This window comes from Ochotona princeps, chromosome 7 (genome assembly GCF_030435755.1).
Source record: "Ochotona princeps isolate mOchPri1 chromosome 7, mOchPri1.hap1, whole genome shotgun sequence".
NCBI classification, from domain to species: Eukaryota; Metazoa; Chordata; class Mammalia; order Lagomorpha; family Ochotonidae; genus Ochotona; species Ochotona princeps.
The window spans coordinates 7,559,347-7,585,080 of record NC_080838.1 but is presented as its reverse complement, the minus strand read 5'-3'; the positions used below and the strand labels follow the sequence as shown (position 1 = coordinate 7,585,080).

Sequence of the window (25,734 nt, the reverse complement as noted above, 5' to 3'; positions counted from 1 at the left end):
CCTTCCCAGGTGTGCATTAGCAGGAAGCTGAAACTGAAGTGGGAGAAGCTGAATTTTACATCAAGGCTCCTCCCACTTGATCTGGCGCCAGAAGGACCCGAGTAGCCTGCTGAAAAGTTCACAGGTGATACTGATATCCCTGAAGGGCAAGGAGGAGATGCTAACTTTGTGAACCCCTGTTTTACAAAGGCTGAGCATCCCTAAACCCTAAAATCTGAAATTCACCTGCTCCAAAATCTGAAACTTTTTGAGCAGTATCATGACACTGTGGATAGAAAATTCCACACCTGACCTCCTATGGTGGGTAGCAGTCAAAAGATGGGCGTACTAAAAACGTTGTGTAAGATTACCTTCAAGCTAGGTGTGTAAGTTATACGGGAAACATAAACGAATTTCATGTTTAGACTTGGGTTCCATGCTCCAGGCATCTCATTATGTATATACAACAATTCCAGAACCTGAAAAAGAAAATTTAAATTCTGAAATGCTTCTCAGCCTAGGCAGTTCAGATCAGGGAAACTTCTACTGTCTTCTTATCAGTGAATTCTGTTGATTACATGTGTCTCTTATTATTCCTTATTTCTGAATTTTCAACCTTTCAAACCAATTGCTTGCTTTGTTTTTGATAGAAGGAGTGCTTTCTTTTGAACATGGTCTTTTTGAGCATGATATCTGCTTTTATTTTTTGAAGGATAAAAAGATCTGAGGAATGACTATCAGTACTTACATACTTACAGATGTGTTGGGCCAGAGCCTGTATCCTTTCATGGGGATATAGTGGATTTATAAACATTGTTTCCTTTTCTAACTACAATTATGAATTTTACAGTCCTGCTACCTTTCCAAAATTTGAATGATTAGACTTGTGGATTATGGTGATAGGAGTGGTTGGTAGGAAATGAGGGCTAATGGCCTGGAGGGAAGCAGATTTTATTGCGATAACCTGTGGATTTCATTATTCATGCAATTTTATCTTATGAGTAATCAAGAATTTTCTGTGGCTATAATTTTCTGTTGAAATTTTCCTTTTGAAAACCTCTGCATTACAGCTTGATTATAATCTCTCACTGCCTATTCAGGGATGCCTCTTGAAACTGGCTGCAGATTTCTTAAGTACTTGAGAGTTTAATGTGTCATTGTATAGCTTAGGACTAAAGGACAAAGAACCCATCTAAAATGGGGGTACTAAGGCATGGAAAGCATACAATTTATGAGAAGTCAAAAAGATAACTGGCAAGCATTCTTAAAACTTTAAAGTAGACACAATAAAAAACAAAGAAAAGGTAGGTTTTTTTTTTTTTTTGAAAGGAGACCTTTTCACCTCTACTTTTAAGAAAAAAACTGACCACTGACCCGTTAGGATGGGGTGCCTCCCATGAAGAGAGGAGAAAGAAGAATTCCCTCACATGTTGTGAAAACGTGAAGAATATGTTATACTCAAACACTGGGTCAATTCATATCAGGAGTGGCTAAGAGCCAGGAACCTTTTTTAAAAATGGGAAGATGTGACAGCTGAGCTTCTGACAACAGCACGAACAGTTGGAATAAAACACTCCTAGGGACACACAAATGCCACATCATCTTTTTCAAAGAAGGAAACAACTTGTCTTGTGATTTTAGGATAATAGCTTTATGTTAAAAGATCAGAAAGATAACATATTTAGGCTCAATCACTAGAAAATGTGCAAGACAATGGGAAAGAGTCTACTTAGCTTTCTCAAAGGAAAATTGAGTTGGACTAATCTAAACCCTTTCCGTCACTGGTGGGAAAAGGTGGGGGCTTGGCACAGTGGTCAAGCTGTGCCTAAGAGAACCCGCACCTCACATCTGAGGACCTGCAACTCCCCTTTCTGTTCTAGTTCTCTGCTAACTGCAGCCTGGGAAGCAGCAGCTCAGACGGTTCAAGTTACTAAGGGCCCTGCCATCCACTATGAGACCTGAATTGAGCTCTGGGCTACAGGTGGTCCAGCACTTGCTTTTGTGGGTATCTGCGGAGTGACCCAATGGATGTAAGACTGCAGTCTCTCTCTGCCTTGCAAATAAATTTGAATAACTTCTTTAAAAAACATCCATGAGAGCAAAATTATAACAGAAAATAAATGTTTAAATATCCATGTTCATGTATCTGGACTTTTTCAACAGAGAGCACAGACTATCAGTATTGAAGACATCATTTGGCATAATGGACCAAATATTCATGAATCCTTCAGAGAGAAAGTAGACACAGGGCTTTTATGAATATCACATAATAATGCTAATCATGAAACAGTAAGATATTCTACATACTGCACATAAGAACAAATATCTATCCAGTTGAATATATGGAGATATATGTATCCAGTTCAGTATATGGAGAAAAATATGTAAATTTTTAGGTATCATGATGTATTCTAATTCTTGCCAATCTGTTTCCCTGTTATTATTATTATTGTTATTATTCCTATTTGGTTCAACTGGACCCATTCCCTGAATTTATTTTCCTAGTTCCATTTCATTGTTGATATTCCTTTTCCATTGGAAGTATATTCTTTTTAATCAATCTTGACCGGTTGAAAATATAAAATCCTTAAAAAGATATTGATCAATATGTATTAGGCATTCCAGTCTTAGCTCCAAGTAGGTTACTGTCATTTAAAAATGTCTATAAAACTTCAGTGGCCTGATGCCTACCACCTCCCACCTGCCTTTTCTTGATCCTCTTCGCCCTCACTCCTGATCTTCTCTCATTTTTCCCTGATAACAGATGTGGAATGTTATTTGTTGTGTATGTTATTTTTTTGTTGTTGATATAAAAACAAAAGACATTTGGGGCTGGCATTTAGGGGAAGTACTCTAAGCCTCAGTCTGCAGCACCTCCATCCTATGTGGACTCCTGTTTAAATCCTGGCTGCTTTTCTTAATGCCCAGCTTCCTGCTAATGGCCTGAGAAAGCACCGAGGATGGGCCAAGTCTGTGGGGCTCTGCACCCATGCGGGAGGCCCAGAGGAAACTCCTGGCTCCCAGCTTCAAACAAGTACAGCTCTGGTCATTGTGGCCATTTAAGAATGATTCAACCAGTGGATATAAGAGCTCTGTGTCTCTCTTCCTCCATAACCCTGCCTTTCATATATATATATGAAATATATACATACATATATCTTTATAAATAATTTTTTAAAGGGTGGGGTAGCAAATCCCGTAAGAGCACCTTTTGAAATCCCAGCTGTTCTACTTCTGCACCAGCACCCTTCTAATGTGCTTGGGAAAGCAGTATATGATGGTCCATGTGCTTGGGTGCCTGCCATCTATGTGGGAGACCTAGATGGAGTCCCAGACTCCTGGCTTCAGGCCTTTGTAGCCATTTCGGAAGGGAACCAGCAAATGGAACATTTTTGTGTCTTTCTCCCTCCCTATCTGTAACTCTGCATTTCAAATACATAAAGGAAAATTCTTTATAACTAATTTGTGTTAACTCTTGTGACCAGTCATTAGGATGGTTATTGTCTGTATAGGATAATGGTAGTAAAGATGATATTAGCTTCATTTTTATGGATCTCTCAGTATATGGTGCAAGGCTTGGAATTTTCTAAGTTCTGGAAATGTGAACTTGTAAAACATTGAAATGAAAACAGAAAGACATTACAAAAGGAAGGAAATAGGTCTGCATGTGTATGTGCACAGACAAACACATGCACACACACACATATATGGTGTACTCCTTATGCTTGAGGCATGTGTAGAATAATCAGATAAATGCATCTGCATGAATGCTTCAGATATTCAGCCAGAAATTTCCTGTTCCAAGTAAGACAATGAAGTAAACATAGCTACTGTAATAATAATTTTAGAGATTACCAAATGATATCTCAACCTGGAAATCAACACCAGTGGTGGAAGGTGAATGTTGAATACAGAGAGCTGAGAAAGAAAAGAATTTGTTAAATTTTGGACACAGATTGGAGGGGAAATTATAAAATAATCTTTAGTGTTAGGGATTACTATCTGAAGAATTAAAAACAACACACATGTTTCAAATAATTCAAAGAAAATCTTAATCTCTTTAGTGTTGGCCCAAACCAGAAGTATCTAAAATAATACTTTAGAAGTATGTCAAGCATAGTCCCAATATATTAGAAACTACACTGTATGAGTGAATAGATTCGTTTATGAATTGTAAGAATGGAAATTTCATAATATAGTTTGAAGAATCGAGTCTAGCATGGCAGGAATTTAACCTAGCAGTTAAGACCCCCATTCTGCAGTGCAGTGCTTGGGCTGGACACCCAACTCTAGTTAATGCAGACACTTGGAGGCAGGAGTAATGGGTCAAGTGGATGGGTCCCTGCCACCTTTCTAGAAGGCTTAAACTGAATTGAAACTTTTTCTTTCTTTCTTTCTTTCTTTCTTTCTTTCTTTCTTTCTTTCTTTCTTTCTTTCTTTCTTTCTCTCTCTCTCTCTCTTTCTCTCTTTCTTTCAATAATCTTACTTAGTTGATTAGGGTACAAAGGGTCAAGGGCTACAGGAAAGTGGGTAAGACCAATGTTTCCACACTAATATCATCATTTTTTTTCCCTGTATCTGGGGTCAGGGGAGAAACAAAGGGAGAAGCCCCACCCAGCCTCCCACCCATCCCAGGTCCCCGATGTGAGGCAAGCTCAGAGGGTCCTGCTCAAACAGTTTTGATAGTTCAACAATACAGATGTGCTGCCAGTCTCACTGTTCCAATTGTGATGTAATCTATTCAGAATCCACTGGCTGACATAGTCTCTTCATGGTTGGGGTGGATTGAATCTCTTACACTTGGCTTTGGCCTCTGGGTCTAGGGCCATCACGGGCTTCTAGGGGCTTATGTGTTCCGAAAATAAGATTTACTTATTTTAATTTGAAAGGCAGTGTTCCAGAGACCCAGGGAGATACAGAGATCTTCCATCTGTTGGCTCCCTCCCCAACTGCCTCCAACAGCTGGCACTGAGCCAGGCCAGGCCAATGATAGGAGACTGGAATTCCATCTAGGCCCATTAACTCAAAATGAGTAATTCAAGGGCTGGTGTTGTGACCTAGTGAGTAAGACTTCTTGCAATGCCAACATCACATTCGGGTATTGGCTTGTGTGCCCTACTTCCAATCCAGCTCCAGGCTAATGGCCTAAGAAACAGCGCAAGTTGGTCCAAAGTCTGGAGCCTTACCATCCATATGGGATGATTCCAGCTCCTGGTTGCAGCCTGACGCAGCATTGGCAGTTGTGGCCATTTGGAGAGTGAACCAGCACATGGAAGATCTCCCTTTTCTCTCCCTCTTTTTCTGAAACTGTGACTTTCAAAATAAATGAATATTGCCTCCAAAAATGTATCACTAAAAAATCGGTATGTATTTACATTTTATTTGAAGATGTTCTACTCACTGATTCACTCCCCACAAGTCTGTAATAGCCAGGACTGGGTCAGAGCAAAGCCAGAAGCCAAGCACTCAGTTCAAGTGTCTCACCTGGATTTCAGGACCCAAGTGTATGAGCCATCAAACAATGCTTCCTAGGATGTAACCTGGATATCACATGGGATACTAGGATTGTAGGCAATGGCCCAATGCAGTGGTATTATCTTTGCTTCCCTAATTAAAAAAACAAAACAAACAAACAAACAAAAACCCAAGCAAACTAATAACGTGTTGTTTACAGGAAATAGATTTGAAAGCTCCAACAAAATAAAAAAAAAGTCATAGAAAATGCTAACCAACAATACATGAATCATAACATTTGGCATAAATGTTGTAATGTAAAATTTTAATTTAGGACCAAAAAAAAAAGTCATAAGGGACTTGACAGTTGATTTTATTTTTCCAAAATGATGTGTCTTCAATGGGATTAATATTTAAATCAGCAAACCTTGAGTGGGGCAGGTTGCCCTCCACACTGTGGTATGCCTTGTCAGTTAGTTACAGTCCTGAATAGAACATAAAGGTCACCTGTCCAAGCAAGAGGGAATTGTTTGTCTGGTGCACTTTGTATGCACCAGCAACACCCCTAGGAACGGAGTTTCTTCCATATTGAAGATTGGACTCAACAGATTTCACTATCCTGTGAGCCAATTCCTCATCTCTAAATATTAGTTTACACACAGCTAGTAGCTCTGTTTCTCTGTTGAACTCTAATACAGGGGATAAAGTGGATGATCTCACATTGGTTAAAAGAATTATGCAAGGATACTTCAAAAAGTTCCTGGACAAATGGAATTTAAAAGATAATGTGTAAAAAGAAGAAAAATTTGCAGATTAATAAGGAGAAATCTTTCAAAATCAATAATAATCTAACAAGATAATCTTAGAAATTTTCAATATGGGAGATAAGAAATAAGTCAGTAAAATGTTTGATCAGTAAACATTGTATCTTCTATCTTCTTATATGTGTAACTTTGCATGCACAAATAGCAATATCAATTTTTCAAATATCCGTGGAACACTTATGTTCGTTGATTATTTAGTTCCCAAAGAAGCCTCAATAAACCCAAAAGAATTATCATCACAAGAATGTTTTCTGACAACAAAGTGATGAATAAATAATCAGCAACAAAAGAGTGGATTTTAAAAGATATGATTCAAAACTGCTAAAATATCTAGGGTTAAAAATGGAAATTCAAGGGCACAGCACAGTAGCCTAGCTGCTGAAGTCCTCGCTCTGCACGCAGCAGGATCTCATATGGGTGCTGGTTCGTGTCCTGGCCGCCCCACTTCCCATCCAGTTCCCTGTTTGTGGCCTGGGAAAGCAGTCAAGGACGACCCAAAGCCTTGGGACCCTGCACCTATGTGGGAGACTTGGAAGAAGGTCCTGGCTCCTGGCTTCGGATTGGTGTAGCTCCAGCCTTATGGCTGTTTGGGGAGTGAATCAATGGACGGAAGATCTTCCTCTCTGTGTCTCCTCCTCTCTGACCTTCCAATTAAGAAAAAAAAAGAAAGAAAGAAAGAAAAGAAATCTTGGACCTGGCATAGTGACCTAGCGAGCAAAGTCCTTCCCTTGCATGCTCCGGGATCCCATTTAGGCACTGGTTCTAATCCTGCCCGCCCCACTTCCCATCCAGCACCCTGCTTGTGTCCTGAGAAAGCAGTCAATGACAGCCCAAATCTTTGGGACCCTGCACCCACGTGGGAGTCCTGGAAGAGGCTCCTGGCTCCCAGCTTTGGATTGGCACAGCTCTACCGTTGCAGGCACTTCGGCAGTTAGTCATCGGACAACAGATCTTCCTTTCTGTCTCTCCTCCTCTCTGTGTGTCTGACTTTCCAGTAAAAACAAAATAAATCTTTAAAAAAAGGAAATCCAAGGGGAAATTGTACCATTGTGTTCTTGAGAATACTTCTCTGTGGTAGTTCTTTGAAGCTTGAATTTAAAATGTCTTCTTCAAAGCAATTTGTATTTGTTCCAGGTAGACGCAGGGGCACAACCAATCCATTCCCCATCTAAAGTAAACTTCTGCTTTCAGATATTTTTGGATGACACAGATAAACTACCTTTGGTTTCAGATGAGGTTGTTTCAGGGAAGCACTTCTGGCATTTTTATCATTCCACCCAGAACCCAGGTTCAGATGGATGTGGCTTCATTTCACTCATTGTTGTCTCCTTGTCTGCTGTCTTCAATGTAACCCCTTGTAATCCAGGTTCCAGGTCACGAGGGTCAGTTCTGTCTCTCTTTCTCTTTCTCCCTTTTAGTTTAGTTAGAATTCATATAAGACAAAGTATATGATTCAGTGGTTTTCGTATGTTTACAAGGATGTGCAACTATCATCACCTCTAATTCCAGAGCATTCTCATTATAGCAGAAAGAAATCTATTCACAATTATTATTGATTCCCCTCTCTTTTTATCCCATAGTAAATGCCAAGCCTTTCCCTATAGGATTTTTTTTTCAGAATTATTTATTTGTAAGTCAGAATTACAAAGGAGGGGATAGAGAGATAGGAAGAGAGAAAGGAACTGGCTATCACTAGCCATGGTTGGTTCAGGTCAAAGCCAAAAGTCAGGAGCTTCATCTGAGTCTCCCACGTGGTGACAGAGGCTCACATACTTGGGCCATCTTCTGCTTTTCCCAGACCAATAGCAGGACCCAGGGTTGGACATGGAGTCATCAGTGGCAATATGGCCTGATGGCATCTCAAGTGGTGCTTTACTCACTTTACCAAAATACTGGCCCCTGTCTATTTTAAGTTAAGAATTTTTCATGTATGTTTGTATTTTAGTTTTCATCAACTTGAAAGGCAGACCAACATATGCATGTGCAAACACACACACGCACACACACACACACACACACACAAACATGAAGAGGGAGAGAGAAGAACAGAGAAGCTCCAACTGATGCGTCACTGCCCCAAAGCTCCTGACAGCCAAGTCTGGGCCTGGTGTGTGGAAACAAGAACACAACAAGTTTATCCTGCTGACCCATGTGGGTAGCAAGGATTCAAACACTCAAGGAGTCATCTGCAGTCTCTCAGGAACAAGCAGGTGGCTGGAAGCTGAGCAGACTAGCTTTGGCGGCGACACTAAAAATGCTGAGGCATACTCATGAGGGTCCGGGAAAAGCCAGAACCAGACCCCTCACTACCAAAAGCGGCTGCGCTTAAATCCTTCTCTTCGCTGCGCCAGTCCGCATTTGTCTAAGCTTTCTTCTCCGCTTCTTCTGCCAGCCTTCCTCCCATTTTCCGCCACCCTTCTTCCCACATTTCTTCCCGTACTCTCTGCTTTGTTCCCCAGTCTTTCTCCTCGTCGCCCCCGTCTTTCTTCTTTGTCGTCGTCTGTTCTGTCCGTCCATCTGTCCTTTTACCGGCTACTTTTATATAGTTCTCCACCAATCACTTCTCCCTGTGGCGCTATCTGATAGGCCAGCAATTGCGGGGGGGGGGGGGGAGGGGGGATTAGCCTATCCCTGTGGCTTCCTGTTTACCTGCTGGCGAGACCAGCTCCGCCTCCTGGCCCTGGGCCAGCTGCCATCTTGCACCGGCCTCTCCCAGTTCCAGGAGTGGCTTTAGCACCCCGCTCCCCACAAGCTTTCTGATATGGGATGCAGGGTTCCTAAACAACAGCTTACTCTGCTGTGCCACAATGTCTGCCCCAACTTGTCTACTTTAATTGTGGAGATTTCATATGACGGAAATCATACCACAATATCTTTGTATGTGGATTCTATCATGTAACATAGCATTTTAAAATATTTCATCCATTTGTGGGGTGAATCATCATTTAATCCTTTTTTATGGTCGAATAATGTTGCACTATATGTGGATGGACCACATTTTGCTTAACCAATTGTAACGCTGACAGTTGAATTTCCACGTTTTGGCTGCTATGATTAAGGCCTCCGTGAACATACGTGTACAAGCTTTTGTGTGGGCATCTATTTTCTCTTTGAGTATATGGCTGAGAATTGTTAAAGAATATGCATTGAATCACTTGAGAAACTCTGTTTTCCAAAGTGACTGCTCTGTTAAATATCTCTACCTTCTTATTTTTTTTTAAGTAATTCTCTTATTTTTCTAGTATGCTGTTTAAAAGTTTTAAAAACTATAATAATGTATCTCTATCATCCCGAAAACCATCCAGAGTGAAATGGCTCACTGATTCATGGAACACTTATTCAATGGAATATGCAAAAAAATACAGAACTCACTAGTACATCAATCATATAGATCAATACTACAAAGAATAAGCTAGCAGACACAAAACAGTATACTTTCTAAATTTCAGTTTTTAATTCCAAATTATTAAATTTGGAAGTCAGGATTATCCTTGAGGGGTCCAGCGCACAGAAAGAAACTTCTGGATTCTGGATGCTGATTTACAACGGCCTATTACATTTATAACAATGAACCAAGTTGTATACTTAGGTGCATCTTCCTTTATGTTCATTAAAACTTCCAGAAAGGTTAAAGTAACATTTACCAATTTTCAATGTGTATTTCCCCCACTTTGGATGTATATTTCTTTTATTATGATGATTTTTATCATATTAGTTGCCCTAGAAAAATAGAAACATGGGCAATGTGCCCAGCTTAACTTAGAAGGCTTATATAATGTTGATGCTTAGTTACATGAAGATAGTAGCCTATTTTAAAACACAGGCTCAAAATAATCCTAAATAAATATAAGCTAATAGGATTCAGCAAACCACTAAAGAACATATACAATCAAATAGGGTTAATATTAGTAATATGGTATTTTAAAAAATTATCTATTTATTTATTTATTTTTGGAAAGACAGATATACAGAGAGAAAGAGAGACAGAAAGATCTTCTGTCTGGTGGTTCACTCCCCAAGTGGCTGCAATGGCCGGAGCTGACACGATCCAAAGCCAAGAGCCAGGAACTTCTTTCAGTTCACCTATGTGGGTGCAGGGTCCCAAGGCCCTGGGCTGTCCTTGACTGCTTTTCCAGACCACAAGCAGGAAGCTGGATGGGAAGTGGAGCAGCCAGGACATGAACTGGTGCCCATATGGGATCCTGGTGTGCAAGGTGAGGACTTTAGCCATTAAGCTACCATGCCCTGTAATATGGCAATAACTCATCACTAGAAGATTGACCAATAAAAGTCATCACATTCAGGAAGATAAAAAGAAAAAAAAATACACTGTAACCTCATTTGCAGAAGAGGTCATATTCTGGTTAGTGATTTTTGAAAAGTCTGTTAGAAGTTTCCTAAGGATCCACATCAAATTAAATTTTTTAACATTTAAGATTTAATATTTGATTAATTTAATAGTTGAGAGAGTAAGAGTGAGCAAGCAAGCTGTGTGGTTCACTCCTTAAATGCCTGCTATGGTTTGGTATGAAACTCTTGGGCCTCCTGGGAGGCAGGATAGGCACCCAATTTCTTGAACTGCTTCCAAGGGGCTGCATTAGTAGGCAGCTGGAGTTAGCAGGAGCTGCAGCTGTGGGTGGAACCCAGGCACTCCCACGTGAGACGTGAGCATCTTAACTGGTGTCTGAACTGCTAAGTTAAACACCTGCCCCTGAAGATCTGTGTTTGATCTACCAAAAGAGGTCAACCAAAAATCTTAGTAAACATACTTAACAAAAGCTTTAGGATGTGTTTGCTATATAAAGAAACCAACATGACAGTAATACAAACACACAGGGATTGATTTTATCTTATAACAGGAAGTTCAGAGGTGGGCAGTACAGGTATGGTTCATGGACTTCACACAGCTCAGCGCTACAGGCTCCTTTTAGCTTTGTGCTACGTCATCCCACACATTCAGTTTTCGTTTTCATGTCAAGGTGGCTTTTGTCTCTCTAAGTGAACTTGGTTCAGACAAGAGGGAAAACTGTTACATATGCCCAAAGCTTAGAGGGTGTCACACTGCTACTTTTTATTGCAAGGCCACCTGTTCTTTGCTGCTACAAACAAGATTAGAGTTCTGGAAGGAAGGTAAAAATAGAGACCTAAAATGTGTCTGTCTTGTATTCCCTGTAGGTTTGAGAGCAACACAGCAATCCTCACTATGACTACTACCTTGCAAATTAGTACTCAATGTCTTGGCCAGTGCAGAAAGACAAAAATAAATATGACACGTCACTCCGAGTTCTGCTGCAAACTGCAGAAAACATCTCTAACCTCGTCAAAAGAAAGCAAAACACCACACTTGTTAAGTCCTAACAGGGAACTTACCGAGTGCAGATGTAAGCTGGAAGGCTACGGAATCAGGAACAACAGTCAGCTTTATTGCCGATCTGCTATAGTGGAGACACCTTTGTTCCCACTTGGCAAAGTCACTGCAAAGCATACTGCCAACTTCACTGATCTCAGCACTGCTACCATTGCAGGAATCCCTGCCTGTGCTTTCTATTTTCTTCTCTCCATCACACTGAATCCTCATACTGCTGTCTTCTTTACATCACCAAGTCCACAGTCAAAGAGCCTGGATAAAGTCAGTTTCTGCTTTCTGTGAAAGGAGGTGGAGAGAAACCTCGAGGGATGTTTGATGATGCTGGGTGAAGGACCACACTGTGGTAGAGTGGATAAAGCCATGTGTTGCTGGCACTCCTTATGGGTGCTGATTCCTGTATTATACAGGCTGCTCCATTTCTCATCCAGCTCCCTGCTAATGACCTGAGAAAGGCAGTGGAAGTTGGCGTACACGTTTGGACCCCTGCCACCCATGTGGGAGACCCAGATGGAATTTCAGCCTTCTGGTTTCTGCCTGGCTCACCCTGGCTATTGTGGCCAACTAGAGAGTGAAGCCACAGATGGAAAATTTCCTCTCTCTCTTAACTTCGACTTTCAATTTAAATAAGTAAATCTTTTTTTTTTTTAAATGCTGTGACAGTAAACAATACATGTCTGTTACAACATACAGAATCTCAAAAATTTCTTGAAGGGTGAGAGTTCAGCACAGCAGTGAAAATGCTGTTTTGGGGAGGGGACAGTACCAAGGTATAGCACGTTAACCCTCTGCCTGTAGTGCTGGCATCCAATATGGGCACTGGTTCTAGTCCTGGCTGCTGCACTGCTGATCCAGCTCTCTGCTAATGGCCTGGAAAACACACAGAGAATGACCTAAGTCCTGGGGCCTCTGCACCCACAAGGGAGACCTGGTGGAAACTACAGGTTCCTGGCTTTGGACTGATGTAGTTCTGGCCATTGCAGCCACATGGGGGAGTGAATCAGCCATTGGGAGAACTCTCGCTCTCTCCTTCTGTTTGTAATTCTGCCTTTCAAATAAAAATAAGCAAATCTTACAAAAAAAAAAAAGGTGCTATTGGGCTGCCCACATTCCGTAATAGAATGTCTGGGTTCAAGGACTCAGTTCCCCTTCCTGCAGAAGTGCATTGTGGGAGGCAGCACATAATGAGTCAACTGTTGGATTGCTGCATCCCCCATGGGGACTGGGATTGAGTTCTGGGCTCCTGGCTGTGACCTAGCCCAGCCACAACCACTCTAGGCACCTGGGAAGTGAACCATGGGATGCAAGATCTCTTCCAACCTGTCTCTGTCTCTCTCCATATATATGGCTTGTGGAAACTGAATGAAAAGATGAGTTTATTTTGATGCCAAAAATGGAAACCCTTGCAAGTTTTTTTCATAATTTATGTTTTCTTTTCTTTCTTGTTTTACATTTGAAAGGTAGAGTTAGAAAGAGGAGAGACAGAGAGCGACAAATCTTCCATCCCATGATTCACTCCCCCAAAGGCTGTGATGACCAGAGCAGAGCTGAGCTGATCTGAAACCAGGAGCCAGGAGCCTCTTCTGTGTATCCAACATCAGTGCAGGGGCCTAAGGACCTGAGTCATCCTCTGCTGCTTTCTCTGGCCACAAGCTGGTAACTAGATTGCAAACAGAGCAGCCAGTTCTTGAACTGAACCCATGTGGGACACCAGCGCCATAAGCAGAAACCTAGCCTACTACATAATGGCTCTGGCCCCATTATTTACATTTTCTAAGAATTTTTTGAAGTCCCCTCATATTAGGTACAAAAATAAATAGATTCTCATTATTTTTAGATACTGACAGTTATTTAAATCTCTCTCCAAGTTAGAAAAAGTGAGTTGAGCCAGACAGCCAGATATATAATCAACATACAAAAATGAATTGCATTCCTCCAAACCAAAAGTTAATACAAGTTTTAATAGGAAATAGAAAATGGCATTTAAACTCCAACAAAGCTATACAATATCTAGAAGTTAAATTAATATTATAGAAAGCAGTTATGGAAAAATGGTATTAACTTAGTAAAGGATATATAAAAACTTAGCAGAATAAATGAATGAAAATAACATGCCAAAAGATGAAATGACTTAACATTTCAAGGATTTAATTTATTCAAATCTTTGAATTCAATGTAATTCTTTGAAAAACTCCAGGAGGACTTTTGGAGGGAAATCAATAAAATGATTCTGAAATATATTTGGTGACTATCTGAGAAGAGTTTTGAAAAATAAAAAACAAAACAACTGAGCAATGTAATAAGATCACATCTTCAAACTAGGTGAGCAAAGCAAAAAAAAGAGAGACTGTGCGACTGTGTCTGTGATAATTTGTTACACTTACATGATGAAGACATAGTACCACAAATCAGTGAAGAAATAATGGATCATTTAGTAGATGTTCCTGATAAAATTGGTTCAGGGCAATGAGAAAAAAATACAATCACATCCCTACCTCTTCTTGTGTAGAACTATAAACTCCAAATGCATTTAAAAGGTCAATTATCCAACATGAAGGTGAAGAGGAAAATACAGGAGAGTTTCAGGAAAGGGTAAGGATAGAATTTCTTTACTAAGTTGTTGTAAGGTGAGTTCTCTTGGAAACACATTCTAAGAAATTGTCAGGCAGAAAGCTTATTGGACGTCAGGATGAACAGCCATGAAAGGGAGAAGGAAGCAGGACTGGGTTGTGGAAGATTCTGGACTGCGCACAGGCTCAGCGGGGGGCCTCAGCTGACTCCTTAAACAGCACTGCAGCCGAGTTGGCCCTGCTGGGTTGAACAGAGTGGCTTCAATTTGCATTCGTGGCATGCAATGCATAGACACAGGCTGCTGCTCCCAGCAAGGATGTGTAACCTTGGGCAAGGCAAGTAGAAAAGGGCAATTGCTGAAGTAGCCCAGCGCTTCCTCCTCTTGGCTATTGTGAATAGTACCACTGTGAACATTCAGTGTGTAAACATCTTTCAGATTCTGCTTTTGATTCTTTTGGATATGCTTTTGAAATTACTCTTTGGAAGTCATTAAAAAAAGTTGGAAAATGCGTATTACGAAAAAACTATATATGAATTTTTTTGGTGCCAAAATTAGCTTATCCTTCAATTCTATTTTCCGTGAAGTTTTTGACAGATCTTCATATACCTAAGTTGGATTGTTGTGTCATATGTTAATTCTACTTTTAAGTTTTTGAGAAACTGCTGTTTTCTACAGTAGCTATACCATTTTATATTCCTATCAATAGTTCATGGGGATTTAAGTTTCTCCATATTCCTACCAATAGTGCTTATTCTGTTTTTAAGATTTATTTTTATTTGAAAGGCAGAATTACAGACAGAAGGAGAGACAGGAATGGTTTTTCCATCCACTGTTTCACTCCCCAAATGGCTGCAATAGCCAGAGCTGAGCCAGTCTGAAGCCAGGAGCCTCCTCTGGGTCTCTCACATGGGTGTAGGAAACCAAGGCCTTGGGCTATCCTCTACTGCTTTCCCAGCTTCTAAGCAGGGAGCTAAACAGAAGTGAAACAGCCAGGGCTGGAACTGGCACCCATATGGGATGCCAGAAACCTTTGCAGACAGAGGATGAGAATGGTAAGTTGCCGAGTGATCCCATTTGTTGTTGTTTTGATTTTTTTAATTGTAGCTACACAAATTGAAATCCTGGTTATATTTCTTTTTAAAAATTTTATTTTTGATGATGTTTACATGGTTGATTAGGGTGGAAAGGGTTGAGGGTCAGGGAAGAGTGGGTGAGACCACTGTTTTCACATATATTTTTTTTTCCTTATCCAGGAGAAAGGGGAAGATAAGGGGAGAAGCCACAGCAGCGTCTCAACCCCACTCAGTATCTGGGGATACGGAATGGCCACCCGATGTCACCCCAAGGTCTCTGATGTGCAGCATGCTGCAAGTGTTCTGCTTAAGTCATTTTGGTAGTTCTGAAATGCTATTGATCTCACAGATCCAAGGATGGGGAACTCCTTCCAAGGTCCAGTGGCTAAGAGAGTCCACCTGTGAGCTTTTTTTTTTTGATGCTCATAATAGACAACTCAGAATAGTTGCCTTCTTTGTTTTATAGGAAGCACCATAAGCTTTTACACAACATCCACTTGTTTCATTTCCACCTTTTGATTCAAGAATGATTATCAAAACAATTCTAAAAAAATTATCATTTTGCTTTATGAAAACATTCTCAGCAAGCCACTGCTCATTCCAACCTGCAGTCACGTGGCTGAAGCCAGGAACTCCACGGTTGGCAGCACATGCGGTTACAGAGTGACAGGTGATGTACGTATATACAAAGTCAATTTTCTCTAAACTTATGCTAATATTACCCTATTGCGCTATCTTGATTTTCCAGTCCACCTGTGAGTTTTTGTTCACCCAGAAATTTGCTGTCTGCTTTCACTGGAGTATAGTTGACTAATTTGTTCTGCCCTCCTTCCTCTGCTATGGTACCAGATGTTCTCTGCAAGCTCCAATAGTCTGACATAGCCTCCATGTACTTCTGGGTATGCTGTCCACTGCTCCGTCTTAGCCACTGATGAGGTCATTTGGACACATGTACCCCATTGTCAGATCACAGGTCCTGTCACTCTTCTTGTGACTGGAGTTTTGAGTTCAACGGTTCGGGGGGTGGGGGGTGGGGCGGGCTTCAGGGAAATTTTGTCTGAGGTGATCTCAGACTTGACTCTAGTGTGTGCTCATCTGTCCGGCTCATTCTGTCACACACCTCAACCTATGTACACACTATTAGTTGCCATTGCTAGGTTAGATCTGTCTCCAGCCCTATTTTGCTGCAGTCCAGCCCAACCCTGCCCACTGAACACTTGGCCCTCACATACACCATGGGGAGCTAAAGCTCAGGCAGAGCGACCTACAACAACTCCCACGAGGCCCAGTCCCAGCCCTGGTTTCTGTGCCTGCCAGCATGTGCAATAGACTGGTCTGGTCTATTCCACATCTCATTCAGCTCTTGAACACATCGTTGGGTGCTGAAGCCTAACTCAACCCAAACAGAGTCAGTTGGGTAGAGTTACCCTCCAGCCCATACTCATGCCAGCAGGTGCCATTGCTTGTCTAGTCAGGCCCTTTACTTATTTATTTACTTATCTTATTTTTATTGGAAACTCAGATAGATACACAGAGAGGACGGGAAACAGAGAGGAAGATCTTCCATCTGCTAATTTACTCTCCAAGTGTCCACAATGGTCAGAGCTGGCCAATTTGAAGCTAGGAGCCAAGAACCTCCTCCAGGTCTCCTACACAAGTGCAGGGTCCCAAAGCTTTGGGCAGTCCTCAACTGCTTTCCCAGGCCGCAAGCAGGGAGCTAGATGGGAAGTGGGGCCGTTGGGACATGAACTGGCACCTATATGGGATCCTGGCACATTCAAGGTGAGGATTTTAGCTGCTAGGCCACGCTGCCATCTATGCCTGTTCCATGTCTTTTCAGTATTTTTTTCTATCCATTTATGCATATGGATAATGCTATCCCACAGTATTCTTTGCAATAATTTAGGTGGATATAACTCTGAACCAGGGTGTGTGGTTCAACAAGTGAAGTAAAGCCAAGCTTCAGATCCTGCTTGCCCCCAAGACAGGTCTTTGGTCCGCAGAACATATGTTTATATAAAGTACACATATATTGTAGCTTTTAATATAAACATGGGTGCTTTTAAAAAGATTCAAGTATTTACAGAAGGCACAGTTGCACACACACACACACACACACACACACACACAGTGACAGACAGACAGAAAAGTCTTCCATTTGGTGGTTTATTCTCCAAATGGCCACAATGGCCAGAATGGGGCTGTGTGAAGCTAGGAGCCAGGAGCTTCTTCCAGGTCTCCCACGTGGGTGTGGGGACCCAAACTCTGTGCCACACTCTGCTGCTTTTCCTAGGCCATTAGCAGGGAGCTGGATTGGAAATGGAGCAGATGGGGCTTGAATTGGTGTCTCTATGGGATACCAACACCACAGGCAGAGGTTTTTCTAGCTAAGCCACAGAGGTGGCCCTAAACATGGGCTTTATATTTTTTATGAGATTGAGATCATACTGTTAAGTAGACTACAACTTGATAGGATGTAACTTGTTTCAGTTAATTTCTGTTGGACAGTTGTTTCCAAAGTTTCAATATTCTAACATCTTGCTGGCATGGAACTACTCATACCTAATTCTTTTCGCATCTTTATACTGATTTCTTTACTATAAATTCCTAAAAATCACCTTAGAAACTAAATTTACTGGTGCCTATTATGTGTCCTAGATGACTGTGCTATATATTTGTAGCTACAATCCAGTGCTCCTATTACCTCTTTTTAGAGAGAAACCTGAAGTATAAAAAGTGAAGCTACTTGATTGAGGTCACAAAGCTGGAATGTGGTAGCACTGGGATTTGAACAGACAGGTCTGTTGGCTGTATCCGAGGCAGAGCCTGGGTTCTTAACATGCTATCTTACTAGACTTCCAGGATGACAGATGGATTTGAGAAGAGTTTTAGTAATAAATAAGCCTTACTTCATCAGTGGAGTAAAGTCTGACCGCCGAATAATTTCTATAGGAAATGAGACCATTCAAGAGCGGTGGACTTTTAGCAATGTATTAAAAAAAAAAAAAAGAAATTTCTTGACAGGATGATTCATATTCTAGCACAATTACACATTGTTCATTTGCAAGCTCTTTCTAAGAGAAGTAACATTATAATGTTAGATCTAATCTGACTACAGATGATGATGTCTTCACGTTCCTTTCAGCTGAGTTTCCAAGGTATCTGGACAATGAAGGGATGGGTTTGACATCCTTACCGCAGACCCCTAACTTTCTTTTGCTGCACTTTAGTCTGTGATTTGGATAAACAGAGGGTATGCCCTTTGCCTACTTGCTCACTGTGATGTTAAGATCTACACTTTGTGAACTCTGTGAAAGAAGAGTGTGTGTTAATAATGCAACACTACTCTCTTTTTAAAATATAACCTGAAGTTTCTTATATTTGAAATCTTTATTATTATTATTATTATTATTATTATCAGTATTATTATTTTAAATCTGAAGGCAGAGTCGGGGCGAGAGAATCTTCCATTTGCTTGTTTGCTCCCGAAAGCCTGCGTTGGTTGGGACTGGGCTGGGACAAAGCCGGAGTTAGAACATAATCCAGGTCTTTTATGTGGGTGGCAGGGACCCAAGCAATGGACCATTTACCTGTTGCCTCCCAGGATGTTTAGTATCAGGAACTGGAAATGCAGGTAAGGCTTAAATTCAGGCACTTGGGTAGAAAATGTGGGGATGTGAAGTTTTGCCTTAACTGCTGTGTCAAATGCTATTCCTTTTTTTCCCACCAAAATTAAATCTGTAACAATTTGATAAACAATTCTTATTCAATGTAACATATAATTATACTTATAAGGGGGAGTGCAGGGGTAACAGAGAGAGTCAGACATTTGGCACGGCAGTTAGAACACTGCTTGGGACACCCACACCACACATCACTATGCCTGGTTCCAGTCCTGGCTTCACTCCAACTCTGGCTTCTCGCCAATGTGCACTCTGAGAGACAGCAGAAAATGACTCAAGTAGTTGGGTCTCTGCTAGGTGTATGGTGATCTTGACTGAGTTCCAGGCTCCTGGCTAGAGCTTGGCCAAGTCTGGGCTATTACATTGGGGAAGTGAACCAGTGAATGGAAGAACTTCTTCTTTCAAATATGATAAAAATTAAAAATATTAATTGAAAAATATAAAGACAGAGGAGTCTTGTCTGTATGTTCACTAGAAATAATCAAATTTCAGGGAATCTCTGGATGTGCCAGCATCCCATATGGGAGCCGGTTCATGTCCTGGCTGCCCCACCTCCCATCCAGCTGCTTGCCTGTAGCCTGAGAAAGCAGTAGAGGATGGCCCAAAGCCTTGGGACCCTGCACCCGTGTGGGAGACCCAGAAGAGGTTCCTTGCTTTGAATCAGCTGAGCTCTGGCCATTGAGGCCACTTGGGGAATGAACCAGCAGAGGATCTTTCTGTCTCTCCTTCTCTCTGTAAATTTGCCTTTCCAATAAAAATAAATAAACCTTTTTTAAAAAATCAAATTTTGAGGCTTTAAAAAAATCTTTATTTTTATTGGAAAGGCAGATTTTTACAGAGAAAGGAAAAAAGAGGTCTTCCATCTGCTAGCTTACTCCCTGAATTACTGCAATGGCCAGAGCTGAGCTGATCTGAAGTTGGGAACCAGGAGCTTCTTCCCAGTCACCCACATGGGTACAGGGGCTCAAAGACTTACACCATCCTCTGCTGCTCTCCCAGGCCATAAGCAGAGAGCTGGATTGGAAGCGAGCAGCCAGGACTTGAATTGGCACCCTTATAGGATGGCTGATGCCAGCAGGCAAGGATTAGTTTGCCACCCCAATATGCTGGCCCACAGTTTTAAGGCTTTAAATTGCTATATATCGCACAGCTGAAGAGAGTAAAAATAAAACAAATGAAAAATAAAATTTAGATGAACATATGCATGATTAACATAGGCTAACACATGCACTTACCATCAATGTACCTTTTCTTTCACTTAATTGCAACTTCTAAAGCAGCAGACTCAAAGTAATAGCTGTATACTAAATGTATTCTGTGAAAAAATAAATTACTACAAACCAAATTAAAAAAAAAGATGTATTAATTTGAAATGTGGAGAGACAGAAAGAGATAATCAGTGGTTCACTCTCCAAATAGCCATGATGATCAGGGCTGGGCCAAGCTGAAGCCAGGAACCAGAGGTGTCATTTGGGTCTCCCACACGGGTTCAGGGGCCAAAGGTTTTATGTCTTCCTCCAGTGTTTTCTCGGGTGCATCAGCAGGAAACTGAATCACAAGTGGAGCAGTCAGGAATCCGACTGCTTTCCAAATAGGATGCCAGTGTTGTAGGTGGCAGCTAAACCTGTTATGCCACAATACTGGTTCCTAAACCAAAATTCTTACATACTGCCAATGTATAATCACTTGGGAAAAACTGGTTGACATTGTCAACTAAATCTCATCAAAAGAGTATTTAGAGCTCATCACTGAATAATTCCACTCCTAAGATAAAGTGATATTTGCTTATGACAGAAAGCATGGAAATTAAAAAACATAAAATATAGCAATTGAGAAAACAACAAGGAATACACTAGATCTTAGCCAAAAGGCTGAGAAGTGATAAGGAATAACAATAAACTGTTATGATAGTATTAATGCAGTCATTATTAACACTTTTTAAAAAATAGCCTTACTTTACACATTCTGTTGTAGTTGAGTTTTTAGATATTAATATGTTGTCAGGCCTGGTGCGATAGCCTAGTGGCTAATCTTCACCTTCTAATCGCAGAGATTCCATATGGGTGCTGGTTCACATCCTGGCTGCTCCACTTTCCAACCAGCTCTCTGCTTGTGGCCTGGGAAAACAGTTGAGAATGGTCTAATGCCTTGGAACCCTGCGCTATTATGGGAGACTCAGAAGAAGCTCCTGGTTCCTGGCTTCAGATCAGCTCAGCTCCGGCCACCTGGGTAGTGTACCAGGAGATAGAAGATCTTTCTCTGTATCTCCTTCTCTCTGTATTCTGCCTTCTGATAATAATAATAATAGATATTAATATATTGTAAACATCTTTTCATGGAATAATTTCTGACATTATTTATAATAATATTTCCTTGAGTATAACATGACTGCATTGTAGTAGTGCTTCCATAATTATGTTTTATTGTTAGATACTTAGGATATTTTCAAATATATTCCCTATATTTAAAGATTTATTGTATTAGGATTGGTGTGGTGATACAGTGGCTTGAGCTGCTGTCTGTGATGCAATCCCATATGAGCACTGGATCAAGTCCCAGCTGCTCCACCTCCTTGCTCACGTGCCTGGGAAAGCAAAAGATGGTCCAAGTACTTGGGCCCCTGCCACCCACATGGGAGGTTCAGATGGTGTTCTAGGTTCCTAACTTTGGCCTAGACTAGTCTTAGCCATTGCAGCCATTTAAAAAAAAAAAAACTATGTTTGATAATTTTTACATAGTTGATTAGGATGCAAAGGGTCAGGGCTCGAGGAAAGTGGGAGAGGCCATTGTTTTCACATTTTCTTTTTCCTTCCTCTGTCTGGGGGGAAGGGGAAAGATAAGGGGAGAAGCCACACCCAGCCTCCCAACCATCCCAGGGTCCTCAATGTGGGTTATGCGCCGAGGGTCCTACTCAAGTAGTTTGATAGTTCAACAGTTCTGTATTGCTATGGATCTTGCCATTCCAATCACAATGAAATCTATCCAGAATCCACTGGTTGACCTAGTCCACCTTAGAGCCTCCGTTTGCCCAGGTACTCACTACCAATGTTTGGCTGGGGTAGTTGATCAATTTGTCTTGTCCTGTTATGGTACTGGGTGTCCTCTGCAGACTCAAATGTATTGCCATATTTCCCATGTGCACCTAGATATGCTGTCCACTGCTCCGTCTAAGCCACTGAGGAGGCCCAGCTCTGACACATACACTCCACAGTCAGACCATGGAACCTGCAATTCTCTGTATGGTAGGAGTTCTATCTAGCAGTACAATGGGGGGATTCCCAAAGAAACTTCATCTGAAGTGATCCCAAATTTGATTCTTGTGTGTGCATTCAGGGTCCGGCACAGTCTGTCGCCCAAATCAGCCTCTGCACACACTGTTAGTTGCAATTGCTTGGTCAGTTGTCTCAGTCCTGTCTTCTATGCAAACTAATGGGTGTTGCAGTTCAGCCCGATCCTGTCCACCACACACTCGGTCCTCACACAAATCAGTGGGAGCTGCAGCCTAGTCGGAGCAACTCGCAATAACCCCAGCAGGACCACCCCCAGCCCTGGTTTGAAGAGTGAAGCAAAGAATGGAATATATTTTTTCCTCTCTCTATAGCTCTGGTTTTGAAACAAGTAAATCTTAAAAGAGAAAGAAAGAAATCTCAAGGGGCATCATCAGGGTTCTGGATTGGAAGTGGAGCAGCTGGAACTTGAACTCACTTAACCTACTGTGCCACAATGCCAGCCTCCAATCTGCTTCTTTAATATCCTCCTCCATCTTTGTTCTAACAGCTGCATCCCCAGCTATTCAAGCCAAAAGCCTCAGAGCCATCCATTTTCCTTGCTTCGTATCCCAACATCCATTCTGCAACTGCTGTTAACATCCTCTCCATTTCTCCCTTTCTCTAAGTCATCACCATAGTGTCCTCACTGTGCTTCAGTCCTTACCCCCTAGTGCCTATTCTCAATCTAGCAGTCAAGGTGGTCCTATTTGAGGTGGGGGCTTCTCAAGGAACTTTCTGAGGATGGCCCAACTGTCATTAGATAATCATGTTCCAGTTCTCCAATGGCTCCCAGTTCACTCTCATTATTTCCGTCCACTGATTCACTCCCGAAGCGGCCTCAACGGCTAGAGCTGGGCCAATCCGAAGCCAGGAGCAAAGAGCCTCTTCCGAGTCTCCCAGGCAGGTGCAGTGTCCCAAGGCTTTGGGCCATCCTCCCCTGCTTTCCCAGGCCACAAGCAGGGAGCTGGATGGGAAGTGGGGCCACTGGAATCAGAGCCTGACGCCCATATGTGAAGCTTGCATCCTCCAATGGCATACTTGCAAGAGAGCACTGGAAATGAGCTATGCCTGATTCTGGTTCTCTCCGGAAGCCATTCATCAAGAACTAGGGAAGGAACATACTTCCTGTAGAGGAGGATTTGGTGAGGCCCTTCTCTGAAACATTGTGGCTGTGGAATCCCCCCCCCCACATTATTCTTTTGCAAGCCTCCGGGTGGCCCCGCCTCTTGGGATTAAGGTTCACCTCAAGTTTCAGCCACACCAACCACTGGGCCAGGCAAATGCCCAGAACGTCTAACCAAGAGTTTCTGATTTCTCCTCTGGGACTTACAGTCCAGAAAGGACGTGGGGGAGGAACCGAGAGGGGGAGGTGTGGCTGCCCTGCTTGGCACCTGGCACAGCCGGCAGTCTCTGCACTTGGCTCGGCGTGCAGGGCTGGGCTCTGGGAAGGGTTCCGAGGCACCCGGCAGTGCCAGAGGCCACCTTTCCGCAGCGTGGCGGGGACACACGGAGCCTGCATCTGCCCTCCTGTGTTGTAGGACTGTGCAAGGCGTACCCATTTGGGGGGAGCTGGGGTTGGCAACTGCCAGTGAACACGTGACACACACTCCCAGGATAAATAAAATAAATAAAAATTAAATAAAAGCAACACAGAGACCCAGGGCAGCTTCCTCTACTTCCAGCTCCACCCCTCCCCCCTCCGCCAGGGTCCCTTATTATCGGTTGGTATGCAATTACCCCCTACTCCCTTCAGGGAGTTTGTCAGTAGAGGAACAAGCGGATGGATTCATGAGTAGACTCAGCTGTATTGGGTCTGCATTACCATTTTCCAATTCAGATCTCCTGGAGAAAGTCAGGCGTCGGTGAAAGCCACGTGAGTGGGGGGGCGGTCCGCCGGAGACCGCGGTCAAGACTTATGTGGGAAGTGAGAAACGGACGGCGACAGTTGTGTTCCCATAAGGCCTTCTGGGCCGGGTCGGACACGTGTATAGTTTTGTTGAGGCGATGAGGTCCCGGCGCACGGTTAGCCCTCCAAGGGCGAGACGTCCTCCACGGCGTCCCAGTTTGAGTTTCTGTGGAAACTTTCCCTCCGAGGCTCCTCCCCCTTCACCCTGGAGACGGGCGCGGAGCGAGCGCCGTGCGTGGCCGGCGCCGGGCGCACCTGGAGGCCGCGGCGGGGCGGAGCCGTCGGGGCGCGCTCCCCTGGGCCGGCCCGGCAGGTTGGGCCCCGCCTCGGCTCTCGCCCCGCCCGCGCTCCCGGGGGGCGCGCCCGGTACTCGGCGCGGTTCCCGTACCCGCTGACGCACCGGCCCGAAGTTGTGCTCCGACCTTCTTCGCCTCCTGGTTTCCTTACCGTGTTCCTGTGGAGTTTGAGCCCGGCCCAGACGCACTGGGCTGACGAGACTTGGGAGCGGCGTCCGGCCGGGACGCGCGGAATATATTGTCCCCGACTAGGCGAGGAGCCGGCTCTGCCTGCCTTACGGCGACTGCCCTGGGTGGCGGTTCGGGGACCCGCGCTCCCCCAACCCCGTGGGGCTGCGGCCAGAAACTTTCTGGATTGTGTGGAGACACTTGTCCGGCGAGTCTCACTGCGCGGTGAGGAGCTGCCGCGGCGCCCACAGGTACGTGGCCAACTGACCCGAGCTTTGCGCTGGAAGGGGAAGTTTCCTTAGGGTTGTCGGAGCGGGGAGAACCCCAGTGTCTCTCCTCTGTGTACCCTGGTGGGGCCGTAGGAACAGGTGCTGGGGTAGGGGCTGCCTGGGAAATGTCTTAAAAGAGGGTCGCCACGTGGGGCCGGGGCGCGGCCGTGTGGAGGTCGGCTCTGGGACGCAACGAGACTCGGTGACTGACCCTGGGGAGGGAAGCACGGCTTGTTTTGTCCGAGGAAGATGGCATCAGGACTCCCCACCCCTTTTCTTGGTCCCTGGGGGCCGGAGTCTGGGTCCTGCGGGAGGAACGGGCGAAGGCGGAGGAGATCTGGAGCTCGGCTCTCCTCTCCAGCTCAGGTGGTAGTTTGAGGTTTGCACCACTTTTCCGGTGCGAGGGATTAGCCTGTTGAGTGGCTTGTGGCTCGGTGGTTCTGTGTTGAATCCGCGTTCAGGTCGTGGCGACTGATTGTTCGCCTGTGTGTGTCTGCGTTTTCCCTGGCACCCACAAAGCTCCCTTGTAGCTCTTGTCTTTATTTCCAGCCAGGCCAGAAGAGAGGTGTTGGTTGGATCGCTGGCCTGATTAGTGTGGATCTTTGCAAGTCTGGTGAATTGACTCAGTTCTGTGCCTGCCTCCTGGACCCATCTATTCATAACAGATCCTGCTTCCATTGTTTAGCAGGTGCTGCGGCCCCCAGCCATACTAGGACAGGGAAAACTTCCCCTGGAGGAAAAGAGGCAAGCACTGAGGGGGAAGAGATTGCTTTGAGTAGGGACAGGGCCTGCCAATTGTTACTTCTCTGTTGACTGGGCCTGCTCTCTTGGCCTGGAAGGGCTCTGGTATCAGATTCATCTCATTAAGAAGTCAGC

The 25,734-nt window shown here is 43.4% G+C and overlaps 1 long non-coding RNA gene across 1 annotated transcript; it reads right to left on the bottom strand.

Moving 5' to 3' along the window:
- Window positions 1-346: 346 nt before the first annotated feature.
- On the bottom strand, window positions 347-24,155 carry LOC131480797 (uncharacterized). The gene is made up of 3 exons (XR_009245821.1): window positions 24,042-24,155; window positions 20,186-20,265; window positions 347-458 (listed from the first exon to the last, which is right to left on the bottom strand). It is a non-coding gene; the product is annotated as an uncharacterized LOC131480797 (long non-coding RNA).
- Window positions 24,156-25,734: the final 1,579 nt, after the last annotated feature.